The sequence below is a fragment of the Notamacropus eugenii genome, chromosome 3 (assembly GCF_028372415.1).
Source record: "Notamacropus eugenii isolate mMacEug1 chromosome 3, mMacEug1.pri_v2, whole genome shotgun sequence".
NCBI lineage: Eukaryota > Metazoa > Chordata > Mammalia > Diprotodontia > Macropodidae > Notamacropus > Notamacropus eugenii.
In genome coordinates, this window is record NC_092874.1 from 452,260,144 (window position 1) to 452,276,097 (window position 15,954).

The following is a 15,954-nucleotide window of genomic DNA, read 5'->3' on the forward strand; positions in this document are numbered from 1 at the left end:
GGAGGTGCCTGGTACGGAACTCCCTCTGTCTTGTTATTCTGAGTTCCTTCCTCGTCACAGGGGCGCTTGCTGGGCTGCTGCCTTTTCGGACAGGGTTCTGCAGCCTGGGTTGGCTTGGGGCTGGCACTGCCTATTCAAACACCCTCCGTGGGGCTGAGCTCCCTGGGCAGCTGCTGGCTGGCAGGCAGCCGCTGGTCCCACCTAGGGGATGAAGACATGGAAACTTGCCCCGTGTTGCAGCTGAGCCACCCCTCCCCATTCAGATTCTGCTTGCGGTGGCCAGGGACACCCCTCTTGCTGCACCCCCAAAAACATACTTAGGTTCATGACAACCAGATGGCATGACTCTTTTCATTTAGGTTCGTTGGAGCTGAGGAACTTTTCTGATATATGTGCCTACATGGGACTTAACATCTTGAGAGTATTTTTAGTTTGCCTCGCTAATTAAAAAGGGCAGTTTGGCCGTATTTTGTGATTTGGGGGCTGTGGAGGGGGGGAGTTTGATCATGTGAAACTCCCCGAGGTCTACAGCAGCCGCTGGAGCAGGAGCAGCAGCAGCAGCAGCAGCTCTCGGGGCGGGCACATAACACACACACACACACACACACACACACACACACACACACACCCCGCACACATGTATACATACACATTCTTACACATACATACACGTACCTGACTCAGTTTCACTGCCTGTAGATGTGGGATTCTGCCGAGATCCGGACAGCTGCCTTTGAAAATCTGTTTTATTTGGAAAGTACTTTTAAGGAAAAAATGCTCAAGGAATTTTCCCCTTCTGTAGAAGGTGAGGAGGGGGAAGCTTGCAAAGGTCTGTAAGAGGACTTGACAAGGCTCGGATCCTTTAATGATTAAACTGGCCCAGCTCTCCATTTGGATGGTAAAGAGCTTTTTTTTCTTGCATTGCAAACATTCTCAGCAAATTTAAAGTCAGACATTTGGAAGCACACACCACACACACACACACACACACACACACACACACACACACACACACACACACACACACGGCCTGTTTGAACTTTAAAACAAAACTAGTGCGAAAGGCTAAAACCAGGACAGACACCAACACCATTAGCTGGAAAAAAAAAATTTCCATTTCACTGCAACTGTGTTATTGTTTACTTTACCATACACATCCTAATATGGTTACCTCCCTGTCAAGGCGGCTGAGCTAGGGGTTGAGGGGCCCCCTCAGGGAGAAGCTCCCAACTGCTCCTCAGACAATAAGAAACAAACGGCACAACTCCACAAAAGGCTGCCCGGAAAATGTGTCAAATAAATCCTAAAGAACTCTTCTTGTTTCTTCCACACTGCTTTGTATCTGTAAACCTGCTTTATACCACGCTGCCCAGGCTGAGCTACATTTGTTTGGAAATGTAAGCCACTGTGGTATTTTTTTTTTTTTTTCAATTCATTTAAGGGCTGTGGATTAATTCCTTGAGACATATCTTTGCATACGCGTTTCATGAGTTATGTTTGCTGGAGCCTTTTACTAGGAACATTAAGGTAAGAATGTTGATTTAGCCCGGGACCTTTGTCACTCAAACTAATGCTCATCAGTGATATAGACATTGTAAAGAAATACCGCCTAGGTCTCTTGTAGTCCCACTACCTAAACCGAGATGTAAGATTGCTTTTAATGGCCATGCATGGAATCTAAAAATGCCAAAGACTTGTAGATGGTGATGGAACAGAGGTGTACTCACTCTAGTGTAAACAGTGCTGAAAATACCCGATTGGTGCTACCAATTGTCGGCTACAACAGTTTCATTAGAGGCTTTTCCGTTATTTCTTCTTCTCTCTACTTGTGGTTTTTCTGAACCTCTTGGTTGTTCCCAAATCCTCATGGTCTTGAGTCCTGCCTGTCATTATCTGCAACACCAGAACAAAGGTAGGTTGTTAAACTGTGCTCCGGGGGAGGGACAAGTTATTTTTGGAAGGTTGTCTTCCTAGTGCATGACTGGCTGACCTAAAAGGAGGGAGAAAAAAAAAAAAAGACCTCATCCATGGAGCCTAGGCATGAGTGAGTGTGGACTGGGGAAGCTTTTATGTAGTGGAGTTGATTTTTATGCAACTCATCCTTTAGAGAATATGCTCAGATAAGGTCCTGGGGAACGCCACACACGACACTGATGCAACCTTTTAACGTGTGCATTTCATTACCAAGCTGGATTTTAACATTTGGTAATGCACAGATTTATGGGCTCAGATAAGAAGAGTTCCTATTCAAATTTGCAATAAGGATTATCGAAATGGAAAAGTGACTTTAAAAAAATAACGTGAAGGTTTAAGTGTGTGGGTGACTGTCATTGTAATACACCTTTTCAGTGACTCGCCAAGTGCCTTAATTCCCTGGACACCTTCACTTATTTCTTAATTGTTCTGTTCTCTAATTTTAAGGATTTGCTGATGTTCTGTATTTGAGCCAAGGTGGAGCTTTTCTGCTAAACAAATGCAGCCTGCTATATTTTTATTTTTTGCTACATGTTCACAAGTGACGATACAGTAGTAGTAAAACAACATTCTGCAAAAAGGGGACTAGAATTCAGTGAGACAAATTCAAAATTAAAGAGCAAGTTAACTATTGGTGAGAGAGGTTATTGTATACTGGTAATCACAAATACACTTGGCAATGGAGTACACACTATAGTTCTTAAGAAAAAAAAATCAAATGAAATTGGCTTGTGTTGTGCCGGACTATGCTGGTTCATTAGTCCAGACAGGATTCCAAGAGAACTATTTGAGCTCATGTCAAGTCTCTAGCCTAGATTTAAATACCTGTTGTAAACATCGCTGTTCTAGTGCCATTGTTGAGTCATGCTACAGCTGCTGGTTTTTTCAGAACACCTCTGCTCGGTTGCTGAACTTGAGTACTAAGAATTTTATTTCACGTGATTATTATCCTTATACATTCCTGTAGATTTCTTGGCTATCTGGGCTTTCCATTTCAGGATATGCAGGATAGCCCCTACTAACATGAAGTTCTTCAGGGGAAGATAATGTAAATCCAACCTATTTAACAACAACAACAAAAATTAACTTGAACAGCCCAAAAGTTTTCATCTCAGAAAACTGGTAATTGCTGCTGTCATGAAATATTATTATGTGAGGGGCTGAATCTAAATAAAAATAAATCTGTTTTAGAAATGCAACTTTAAGACATGCTTTTAAAGGTATTTATTTTTTTTAACTTTGGGGGTCATCAAGGAGTGATAGGAATGACTAGCCTTTAATTAGACATGCAGATACTCACATTTTATAGGGATTTATGTTAGAACATGGAATGGCGGGTGGCTGTTTCCTCATTATGATTTCTCCCTGCACATAATGAGGTTCATCATTAGTTGATGGAGTGAATTTGCCCTAGCTCTACCTTGAAAGGCACATAATTTACATATTGCTTCAGAGCCTAAGCTTTAATGGATTCCTCCATGAATAAAATGAAAAGCTACTTTCTTTAAATTTTTGAACACTGTTTAGATAATACAGATTTAATAAGACATTCAATTTGCTTGTTAAGTATATTCGAAAGTGCATTGCCCCATTTTGGATTGTGTATGTTTTTTTTTTAACAAAATTTATTTTTGTTTGCCTTGCTTTATATCACTGTGTCATGGTTACAATCAAAGCTGTATCACAGGGAGCATGTTTGGGATGAAAGTGTGTGTGTGTGTGTGTGTGTGTGTGTGTGTGTGTGTGTGTGTGTGTGTGTGTGTGTGTGTGTCTCCATGCACTGGGGGAACCTTACGTGGCTTGGGCACTGTTGTAACTTAGGCATGAAATACCTTACCGTTTGCTCCTTAGCCACTGCTGCTGTCAAAGCTGCCTGTGTAAAAACTCTTCTTAGTATTTTGGCAATATACACGTTTTGAAATCTTTGAGTTAGATGACTCTGTTTCCAGCTACAGCAGTTGTGGTGTCTGTGGTAGGTGTGTGTGTGTGCGCGTGTGTTACTGACTTAGAATCTGACACTGATAAAACCTGCTAGTCCCACCTCTCTCTTTATTTTAATGAGAGGAGAGCAGCAAAAACTTCCCTGCTACTGGTCTACCTCCAAAACTGCTGCATAGATATGATTAGATTAGAGCAAATTGAATTGTAGGCTGTCTAATATGTTATCAGGTCATCAACTTATGAAAGTACTGGTCTACACCATAGATTTAGCAAGTCTCTCTCTCTCTCTCTCTCTCTCTCTCTCTCTCTCTCTCTCTCTCTCTCTCTCTCTCTCTCTCTCTCTCTCTCCCCCTCCCTCCTTCTCTCTCCCTCTCTCTCTCTCTTCCTCCCTCCTTCCCTCCCCCATCTCTTACTTTCTATCTTTGTGTCTGCATTACTCTCTCTCTGTCTTTATCTCTATGTCTCTGTCTGTCTCTCCCCTCCCCAAGTTTAGAAAAAAAAAATGGGAGCAAACAACTTACACCTAACACTTGGGAAATCTCAAAAGTGAAGTCTTTTCCATTAGTGTAGGGAGTTTATGTAATAGCATGTTATTGAGCACATTCATTGCCTTTTTGAGACAGGTCACCTTTGCCTTGTTATCAATAGTTTTTGCTGCAAGTGGAAACAGGTCCCTGTAGTTTGTCACTTTCAGTGGCGATGGAGGTGTCTAAATAAACACAGAAGTCTTGTTTTGATCGAATGCTTTATTCTCTGCAAATGAAGAGCATGTATTAACATTAATAGAAGAGTGAGTGTCATTCTTTTTTGAGGTAATTTACCTCTGCTGCAGACCTGTCTGCTTCAAGAATCTTCCTCTGTTCTAAAACATATATTTGTTTAGGGAGTTTTCATTGAAGTGTACATGACAATTACAGCTGTTCATTAACAAAATTGGGTATTTGTTTTAAACTTTAACCAATCACTTTGATATGCTAATTATGGTGTAATTTAATTTGAGCCCTGTAATGATGATGCCGTTATTATGGACATAAATGATGCAGTTAAGCTGAGAGTAATCTCATTTGCATACTGTACATGCCAGTAAATTAAGCCCTTTCTTCGACTCCTTCAGCTTTAATTTTCCACTTCTTTTCACACAGCTCCTTTTCAGCCACTCTCTTCTAAGCCCACTTTGTAATAGTCCTGATGACTGTTTGATGTGGAGAGTTGCTGCACCACAATACTGCAAGACACAAGCTGTAACATTTAAAGGATTCATTATCCTACTGAGTGTTTGTTCTTTAAGAAGGAAGGATGAGAGAGGACGAAGGGATCCTCTCCATGGAGTTTCAGGTAGCTAACAAACATATCTCTGGTACCTTTCTTCTTCAGCTTTCTCTCTTCAGATCCTCTAAAATGCTAGCCACCTCCAGTCAGGGGCTAAGACAAGGCTAAAACCTTTGGTTAGTAAATAGTGTTCATCTGTAATACTGGGGTTTGTTTTTATTAACAGGTTTTTAATTTTCCTTCCTTCCTTCCTTCTTCCCTCCCTCCCTCCCTCCCTCCCTTCCTTCCTTCCTTCCTTCCTTCCTTCCTTCCTTCCTTCCTTCCTTCCTTCCTTCCTTCCTTCCTTCCTTTCTTCCTTTCTGCATTTATCCCTCAAAGTTGAAGCATACAGGTCATAATATTGCTTATTCAATCCAAATTATGAATGTTAAGGAGTGAATTTCACTCAGTCCTTTAGTGTTTCTCCATGTGTTTCCATTTTCCATATTAGGAAAAAATCTCATCTGCCTACCTGTTAAATCGCTAGGATGTTGGAATATTATAGCTGACTGCCTTATTATGTGTTGTATCCCTAGCACTTAGCACAGTGTTTGGCACATAGTAGGCACTCAATAAATGAATTATTGTTTATTGATTGATTAATGACTCTCACTCATATAGTATTTACAAAGTATTCTCTATGCATTACTTCATGTATTCTAAGGTCTAATTAATGTTCCTCATGTTTGACACTATCTTACCTTCTCTTTAGACCTTGGCACCCTCCCACCTCTGGGAATCATTCATTTTCTTCAAAATACAGCTCAAGCACCACCTTTGGAAGTCTTTCTTGAGAGTGCTCCACTCTCCCTTTCAGAATTAGTTTGCACTTGTTTTTTGTATATTATATATGTACATGTTTTCTCTCCCTTAGAGATATCAAGGTCTAGTTTTATTTTTGTGTGTGTCATCTCTTACCCCTGTCAAGTGCTTGAAGAGTTTTTATTGATTGGATGATTCATATTAATATCAGTAAATACTTATTAAGTACCTTCTATGTTTCAGGCACTGTGCTAAGCACATGTGGTACAAAAAGAGGCAAAAGACAGTTCCTTCCGTCAAGAACCTTACAGTCTAGTGGGGGAGAAAACATGCAAACAAACATATACAAAGCAAGTCATATATGGAATAAATTGGAAATAATTAAGAGAGGGAAGACATTAGAACTAAGAGAGATTAGGAAAAACTTCCTGTAAAAGTCAGGATTTTAGTTGGGACTTTATTTGGGACATAAAGGAAATCAGGGAAGCCAGTAGGCAGAAATGAGGAGGGCATAGGGGACAGCCAGAGAACATGTGAAGAGCCGAGAGCTGGAATGTCTGGTTTGTGGAACAACCAGACCAGTATCACTGGATTGAAAAGAACATGGCAGAGAGTAGGGTGTAAGGAGATTGGAAAGGGAAAGATAGGAGGGGGCTGGGTTCTGAAGGCTTTGAATGATAAAACATTTTGTATTTGATCCTAGAGATAATAGGCAGCCACTGGAGATTATTGAGTGGAGGGGGTTGGTGACATGATAAGACTTTTGCTTGCTGAAAATGACCTTGGTGGCTCCATGGAGACTGGATTGGAGTGAGGAGAGATTTGAGGCAGGTGAATTCACCTGCAGGCTGTTTCTGTAGTCCAGATGTGAGGTGATGAGGGCCTGTACTAAAGGAGAAAAGGGAGCATATTTGAGAGATGTTGCAAAGGTGAAATCTCCAGGCATTGACAATGGGTTAGAAATGGGGCAGAGTGAGAGATAGGGAGGAACCTACGGGACTGAGAGGAAGGTATTGCCCTCTTCAGTAATAGGGAAGTGGGGGTGCGAGGGTTAGAAGGAAAGATAATGAGTCTGGTTTTGAACGTTTAGTTTAAGATGTCTACTGGACATTTAGTTTGAGATATCCAAAAGGCACTTGGAAAATTCAAGTTTGAAAGTCATCAGAGAGTATGGGGCAAGATAGGTCTGTTTGAGAATCATTAGCATAGGTATAGTAGGATTGCCCAGCAGCAGTGAGAGCCCAGTTGTGGTTGTGTAACATAAATTTGTGATGGACCCAGTCAAAACAGTTCTGATTTTCTTCACCTCCATTCAGTAGCATGTGTAGGAGCTTTAGTTGGAATGATCCAGACTGGGGCTTGGCAGGACATATTTGGCAATATAAGGGGTCTAGGAATTCAATAGAGGAGGAGAATATAGAGTTGGATTGATACACCAAGAGGTCAAGATGGGGAAAGAAGGATAGCGTGGATAGTGCAGGGTTAATTTCATAATCCTGGACAAGACACTTAACCTCTCAGTGCCCAGGCAGGCCTCTAAGACTATATAGGTCAAAGAGTAGGTACTGTTTAGGGGGAGTTTTTTTTTCCCTGGGAGTTTCTTCTACTCCCTGAAATCAAATCTCATTCCAAGTTTAATCTGACTGTTGAGATTGCTAGAATGCTGAGTTTTGGTCGATCAGAACTCAGAATTTTAAACTTTATACGAATAGCTTTATTTCCTCCCTTCATCATTTGTAAAGAACAATATTATGTGTGTTTATATAGCAAGATGCCTTTTTGTATGGATTTCTTGGACAAAGATTTCGCTTTGTGGCCTCCATGAGCTTCCACAAGAATTGCAATACCCTTTCAACTCCACACAAAACTTTTGTTACAGTTTGAATCAGCAAATGTGAGGATGCTAAATTCTTACACTCCATGGGCTAAAGTTTTCCCTTAGTCTTGAAGCCAATAGGAGTTGAGTGAGTGAAATCAGCCCTTTGTCTCCAGAAAGGTTCAGAGGATCCAAAAGAGTTGATGTGTGACTTTCTTGCAAGCTACTTCCTTGGTCAGTGATTAGTATAAAAAAATATAGTTGCTGAGGCCTCCTGACCCAATCAGATGGAGCTGATTTGCTTACTGCCTTGCTTTTTATGAACTTGGTGAGAAATGACATTCTGGCCTGTATTTGCTAGATTCCAGAACTTCCCTAATGCAGAAGTTGTTGAATATGGAGGCCCTTTCTTTAACGGTCAATGTTTTGATGGAGGCAGAACAGCAGCAGTGTTTCTAGGATCTGACTATTTCTGTGGAAAAGGGCAGGCCGGTTTATTCCAGTTTTGCTTGAGCAGGTGACAGCTAATACTTATTAAGTGGTATCTTTTTTTTTTTAATCTTGATGGGAAATAGGACATCTTACAACCTCTCCTGAGTGTATTTTTTTAAGCACTAAGGTCATTGTTTGTTTTTTGTGTCAGGTAAGGTCAGATCCCCCTTCTTCCTGCCTCCCTCTCCTTTCTAGGTCCTCCAAAGTGACATGGACGTCATGCTGTTAAGGTTGCTCAGGCACTGATTAAGATTTTATACATCGGCTCCTGATCAGACATACCTAGACTCAAGTGGGGATTTTTCATTGACATTTTCAAAAGTTGTAGAAGGCTCAGTCCTACATTACTGGACACCATGGAAAGGGGGAAGATAACTTTAGGAGTTATTTTGGAGCTTTGCCAAAATTTGGTATTTTTTTCAAATCAGGTCCATTGCCAGTAATTAAAATGAAGGTCAAGAGAGGCCTGTGGAGCCTGGTGCTTCTTGTAGTTGTAATAGAGGAAACCTCTAAGGAGTAGGGAGGGAGTGTGAGGGAAAGGGAGGATTCCCTTTCATGTAGAAGTGCCAGTCTTGCAGAGGTGACAAAGCAGGAACTCAAAGAGGATATTTATAAAGGAAATTAGGGTCCAGGCTTTTGAGGTCCACTCTAGAGCCCATGACATTCTGAAAAATGGGAAAGGCAGTTAACGTCTCATTTCTTAGCCCAGATTGCTCCCGTTTTTCCCTTCTATCCCCCTGCTTTTACAGCTGTCAGGAAAAGCATCCTTCCTAAGGAGGGCCTGTCTTCATCATTGGAATGGAAGGTTTTTCCTTAGAATATTAATGACAGGTGACTGAATGACTACTAATTGCTGATAATGTATGTGATTTCATGTGCATATATGTACATATATATATGCATGATCAAATAAAATAATGCATGTTAAGTGCTTTGCAAACCTTAAATCCTTACATGGATGAGAATCCTTTATTATTATTAAATATACAGATGTATACACACATTTAATATTTATATATATACATATATATCTGTATATATGCATATATATGTGTATATATATATATATATATATATATAAAATGTATGTGTGTTTGTGTGTGTGCACTACTTACTGTGTCAGTCAGTAAGCATTTATTAAGCCCCTCAGGTATGCCAGTGTGTACTGTACTAAGGGCATACAGGAGACATAAAGAAAGACAAAAAACATTCCTTGCATTTAGGGAGCTCACAGACTGCTGGGGGACACAACATGCAAACAACTGCACCAAGCAAATGCAGACATCTGAATAAATGGGATAAATGGGAGGTGATCCACAGAGGGAAAGCACTAGCATTAAAGGTGATAAGGATGGCTTGCTGTAGGAGCTGAGATTCTAGATGGGACTTGCAGGAAGTCAGGAGGCAGAGAGAGATGAGGACATCGCAGAAGAGGCAAGGGGACGTTCTGTAGGCTGTTAAGTCTCCACTGTCGTATGGGGCTCCTGAGATTTGAGTTTGAGGGATATGGAAATTGCTGAGTAATAGGATATGGTGACATCCTTGAGAGGATCACCTTTGCAGACCACACAATGCCTCCCCAGACAAAGAATCTGAAACTGTAGATCAGGGGTTCTTCATACAGAACATTCTAAGGTTTGCAAAGTACTTTACAAAGATTATATCATTTGAGAGTAGGTGCTATTATTATCTGCTTTTTACAGATGGGGAAACTGAGGCTGAGAGAAGTTAAATAAAGTACTCAGGGTTACCCAAGTGAGATCATCTGGCACACCTACTATGTTCCAGGTATTATGGCCAGGCACTGTAAATACAGATACAAGCAGAAAGAAACTGTCAGCACCCTAAGCTTGGGGGAAGACAATCCATCAAAGGAAATTGAAAGTTGGAGCAGGGAGGGTATATGTGTGGGTGGGGGGCAGGGTAGATGAAGATAACAGGGCATTGTAAAGAAAATTTGGTGACAGAACAAGAAAATGATAAATGCTGGAGAGGATGTGGGAGAGTTGGAACACTAATTCATTGTTGGTGGAGCTGCGAGCGCATCCAACCATTCTGGAAAGCAATTTGGAACTATGCCCAAAGGGCTACAGAAATGTGCATACCCTTTGACCCAGCAATATCGCTACTAGGACTATATCCCCAAGAGATCATAAAAATGGGAAAGGGTCCCACATGTACAAAAATATTTATAGCAGCACTCTATGTAGTTGCCAAAAACTGGAAGTCAAGGGGATGTCCATCAATTGGGGAATGGCTGAATAAATTATGGTATATGAATGTAATGGAGTACTAAGAAATGATGAACAAGAAGACTTCAGAGAGGCCTGGAAGGACTTATATGACCTGATGCTGAGTGAAAGGAGCAGAACCAGGAGAACTTTGTGCACAGCAACGACCATAGTGTGTGAGAGTTTTTTCTGGTAGACTTGGATTTTTGTAATAACGCAAAAACTTCTTATAAAAAAAAAAAATCCCAAAGGTGGTTCTCAAGGCAAAATGCCTTCCACACTCAGAGAAAGAAATATGGAAGTCACTCACAAAATGTAGCAGATCATGTTTATGTATGTGTATGTGTTTGTGTATCATGTTCTGATTTGTTATACGATTTCTTCCATTTATTTTAGTCTGACTACATAGCATGACTATAGTGAAAATGTACTCAATAGGAAAGTATATGTAGAACCTATACAGAACTGTATGCAGTCGTGGGGAGGGAGGGGGGTAGTGGGGGGTAGGTGGGGGGGGATAAAATCTCAATTGTATGGCGGTGATTGTTAAACATTAAAAAAGAAAAAAAAAGAAAGAAAAAAAAGAAAGAAAATTTGGGACAGCCAGGAGTATAGCCTGGAGAGAAATTAAGACGGGGCTGGCTAGGTTAGCTTCACTAAAATGAAGGTTCTGGGAATAACCAGCCAATCATAGGAGGAGGTTACAAGGACAGAGGCTAGTTCCGAAGTGTGACGTTCCAGGTTCTAGAGTTTCTCGAGCATTGAGAAATTTCAGGAGAGTCAGGGGTATACCTTGGAGAGAAATGATTGACAGCTGCTCATTATCTGAGGCAAGATTTGCTCTCAAGTCTTCTTGTCTTCACAACACACCTTTTTTTGTGTGTCATGGTCCCCTTTGGAAATTCAAGGAAGCTATTGGGTGTCTTCTCAGAATCATGTTTTTAAAAACATGAAATAAATTAGATTCCAAAGTAAAGCAATTTCATTGAAATACCGTGACTGAGAAACTTTTTTTTTTTTAAATTCATGGATCCCAAGTTAATAACCTCTCCACTGATCTCCCCAACCTTCATAATCTACTTGGTAAATGTTTCAATAAGAGCCTCATATATTCACTATAATTGGTAAGTAAAGTTTTTAGGGACAGTTTCTTGCTTCCTAAATCCAAACAAATAAGTAGTAGAGTAGAGCCTCTTCAGCCTCAAGAGTAGAGTGGAGAAGAACATGAGATTTTGGATCAGAAGACCTGGATACAAATTTTGGTTTTCTCAGTTACTCCTTGTGTGATCATGGGCAAGTCACTTCTTTTCTTAGATTCTGAGCTTCCTCATCTTCATGATGAGGAAGTTTAACTAGTTCTGTGATCTTGCAATCCTTTGTCAAAAGACAGAGTCAATAGGAAGCTTACATATATATATGTATATATATACACACACACACGCACACATACAAACATACACATGTACATATATGCACACATATATACAAAGACACTGACTATTGAATGGGCTGTCCTGTTAAGACAGCCATTTGGCTGGGATAAACAGATTTATTGCTGTTTTGTGGCTTCTAATTGCCCTTGATGATGCAATACATTTCAACTTTGCTGTAAGGATTCCTGTTGATTTTTGTTGTTGTTGTTTTACTAGTTAAAACAATCCACACCAAAAAGGAAAAACCAAGTAGATGAAGAATGCACAATTGCTCATTGAGTTAGCCTACCAGGATTTGAAATAGCTTTTTCAGAGGCATGCTGTGAGGCTTAGATGAGGTGGTACATGCAAAGGGTTCTCCAAACTTTAATGTGTTAGAGAAATGTCAGGTATTTTCAAAGCACAGGAATCATGTATTCTAAGTCAGAAAACAGCCCCTGTTAGAGGAACAACACGCCAATCTATATGTGTGATAAAGGGGTTAAATCAGCAAAAAGAGTGAGTCAAGTGACAGCTAGGTTGTGAGCCTGGGTGACTGGGAGGATAATCGTGTCCTGGACCATAACAGAGAAGTTAGGAAGATTGGTGGTATTAAAGGGAAAGAGAATTCGTTCAGTTGGGGATGTGTTGAATTGAAGACATCTAGAGCACATCCAGTTCAAGACAAGGACTCTCCCTACCCCCACCCTCCCACATTCACGTGTGCCCACATTTGTGCATGCATGAGCACACACACACACACACAAACACACCCATATCTGTATCTCTGGTACCTGACATATGCAGAGACTTAACAAAAGGATTGTTTATTTAAACTTAAGACACCCTTGAGTTATGAAAAAGAAGCAAGGGAAACCATGCCTACTCTTTAGGAATTATTGGCATTCATCTAGTTACCTTAAGGTATGTAGAGTACTTTATCTACATTACCTCACCACAGGTTGCTGGTACCTGTGAAATATGTATCATCTTCATCCCTATTTTAGGGATGAGAAAACTGAGGTCAGAAAGGTTAAGTGATATAAGGAAAAAGTATATTATAAGGGGAAAAATCTTTGCTACTTAATTAGCTGTGTGACTTTTGTCAAGTCACTTAGCCTCTTTAGCCTCAGTTTCCTTATCTTTAAAGTGAAGGAATTGGACTGGGTGGCATCTGAGGAGCTTTCAGCTTTATATATGTAATCCTGTAACCAACCTAGATCTCTCCTGACTCCAAAACTGGAGTTCTTTCCACTTCACTACCATGCTTCATTTAATGAGCCAGCTGTCTCGTTAGAGATACGTTGCATTGCTACACCAGTAATGAAATGGTGCCGAGGCAGTATGTGATGAGTGCCATGTGGGCAGAACCATTTCATTTTTCTTTTTGCATTCCCAACCCCTCTCACAGTGTCTGATACATGGGAGGAGCTGAATAAATGCTTCCTGATTGATTGATTGATACTGATAAGTTAGAGTATAATTATTTACTTCAGAAAGAGATGCTTCATTCAACCAAAAAGCTGCATCCTAAGATAGCTTTGATGAACAGGTTTCTCGTAGGACATATGGAACATTGGCTTTGATTTCACAAGAAATGGAATAGATGTGGCTTTTCAATGGTACATCTTGTGTGTGTGACAAGTTATACCTATAGTTTCTCCGTTGCAAAACTTTTAATGTCCATGACAGTCTTTCCAAATTCACTATTTGTTGTCCAAATGCATTACAACCTTTCTGGGTTTCCTGAGAGAGGGGTTTCTCCTCTTCCTGCTACAATAAAAGGAAGTCTTCCTTGGAGGCAAAACAGCAAAATTATAGCTGTCATTTTGTCTGTGAAAAGCAAAAATTAAGATAGGAAATCTCCCAACCCTTCCGGTCCTTAATAAGTCAAGGGACAGGGGCTTAGTGGAGAGGTGTCCTTGGGCAGAGTAGGTGCAGACAACAGCAGCATTCAGTGTGAAACATATCTGCCTATTTGTTAAGTGATACAACTTTTCCCCTTCTCTGTCTCTTAGGCTCCATCAAAGCTGAAGATGCATTAGCATCATTCTGTTTTCTGGGTGTTACTAGCCATGGACCAGTGGCTCCTAGCCATGATTATCCCCTGAAGTTTTCAGGACACTGCCTCCATTCCCTGTTCATCTTGCCTCTATTTGACCTAATGCCTACTCACTGAACCTTTCCAGAGGTGAGGATGGAAATGGGAAGTTTTCGGCCTTAAGCATAATAAGGGAAAATACTTTTAGCTCTTTTAAAACTAAACCCTCTTCAGCAGACTACTTAAAGGGGGAGATAGTCCCATCTTTTAATAAAATCACAGAATGGGAGAACCTGATTCAGAAATTCTTTATCAAAACAAGAGTGAACAGATGTGCCTGTCTGTCCCCTTGGGGAATCTGAGATGTCCATTTTCTTGTAAAAACTTTTTGTTTACTTCCTTTGTAAGATTTGTTTGCTTCAGGGCTTTACAGGGCAATCACTACTTTTCTCTGCCCAAATTTCTGCACCTTCCTGGGATTCATGAATGAGAACAGGATTGTCTCTTAAGACATTTTGAATGTCTCCTGTTTATATTCCAGTTAGATTGGAGGCAGGGGGAGGTTACCAGGCCTCGTAGTACTCTCAAGTATTTACTCCTAGAGCAGGGGTGAGGGAACTTCGGCCTCAAGGCCACATGGGACCCCCTAGGTCCTCAAGTATAGCCCTCTGACTGAATCCAAACCCCACAATTGCCACATCTCGCTCACCCCTGACAACTGCTTTGCTGCTTTGCCAGAAATACTATTCACAATTCTTTATTAGGAATAATTTGATTCATTGTTTCTATTGTCACCACCCCACCCTTGGAAAAAGAGACATCCCTTTGATACCTCGATAGGAGATACTTAGTGTCATTTGTGGGAGCCTAAATTTGTAGGTGGGAGGGACCCTAGCTGTCATTTCAAACATAAACGTATTAAGGCCCTGGTGACTTACCTAGTCTTACGCAGATAGGAAATGACCCAATGAGGGCTTGACTCCAAGTGTACTTGAACAGTGTTCAGGCCTGAGGTTTGGTCCTGGGGGCTTTCATGCGAACATCTAAGTACTAGCCAGCCCCCCCGCTCAGGCTGCCTGCTAGCCAGCCCCCCCCCCGCTCAGGCTGCCTCCTAGCCAGCCCCCCCGCTCAGGCTGCCTCCTAGCCAGCCCCCCGCTCAGGCTGCCTCCTAAGTAATCTTCTACGTGTCCACCATGGTCCAAATCAGACTTCACTCCAGATAGATATTTTCAAATATTGTTACAAGTTATGTTGCTTTCTTCCAATAACCATGGCCAGGCCCATGAGAGATACCTGACTCAAGGGCCCCTTTGCGCCTTCTTATTTAAGTGAATTCAATCCATGGCAGCTTCCATCTGTGGACTTTGGATGCCTGGTAAGACTTTTTTTTTTTTTTTGCTACTTTAGGGCCCAAGAAAGGGTTATAAAATCATTTATTTTAGAGCCATATTTCCCGTATAAGAAAAGAAGAAGTGTTCGGTGGAGCATCTTGAAAAGCTGTTTTCTGATGCCTTTGGTATTCCATAGATTGGTGGTGCAATGGGTATGATCTGGCCTACTGGATTGGTGGTGGCTTGCCATATGTTAGTCCAGAAATAAATGTTTCAGTCTTTTCTCTTACAACTATTGGTTGCTTCCTCCTTTTTCTATGGCAGATGCTTTAGAGTTATTTTAAATTATTTTTGTTATTATTGTTTTGTACATGTGACATAGGGAGGCATTTAATAACCTTTCCAAATGAATGAGTTCAAAATCTTCAGCCTTCTCTCTGAGCCATGTAGCTGCCTGCCAAGTGAAAACTTTTTTTCTTTTTTGTTTTTCAGCTGCTTACTTGGGGAGGAGGGCAGGAAATGGGTGTGTAAGCAACATACATGAAATATTGGAAGTCCTGATTCTCTGCTTCCTGATTGTGAGAGTCTATGGCTAACTCAAAACTCATTAGATGTAGGACTTAGATTTGATTTCCTCTCTTTTCCT

General features: G+C 40.9%; 1 protein-coding gene across 11 annotated transcripts in view; it reads left to right on the forward strand.

Annotated features, from left to right (window-relative positions):
- FOXP1 (forkhead box P1) overlaps nucleotides 1–15,954 on the forward strand; it is a 679,928-nt gene that overhangs the window by 369,545 nt on the left and 294,429 nt on the right. For 2 of the 11 annotated variants that reach the window (XM_072598675.1, XM_072598683.1), the window contains exon 1: nucleotides 1,412–1,527. The exons of the other annotated variants lie outside the window; for them this stretch is intronic. The gene's annotated coding sequence lies outside the window, so the exon portion shown is untranslated. Of the gene's footprint in view, nucleotides 1–1,411; nucleotides 1,528–15,954 lie in introns of those variants that run through there. 11 annotated transcript variants of the gene reach the window in all.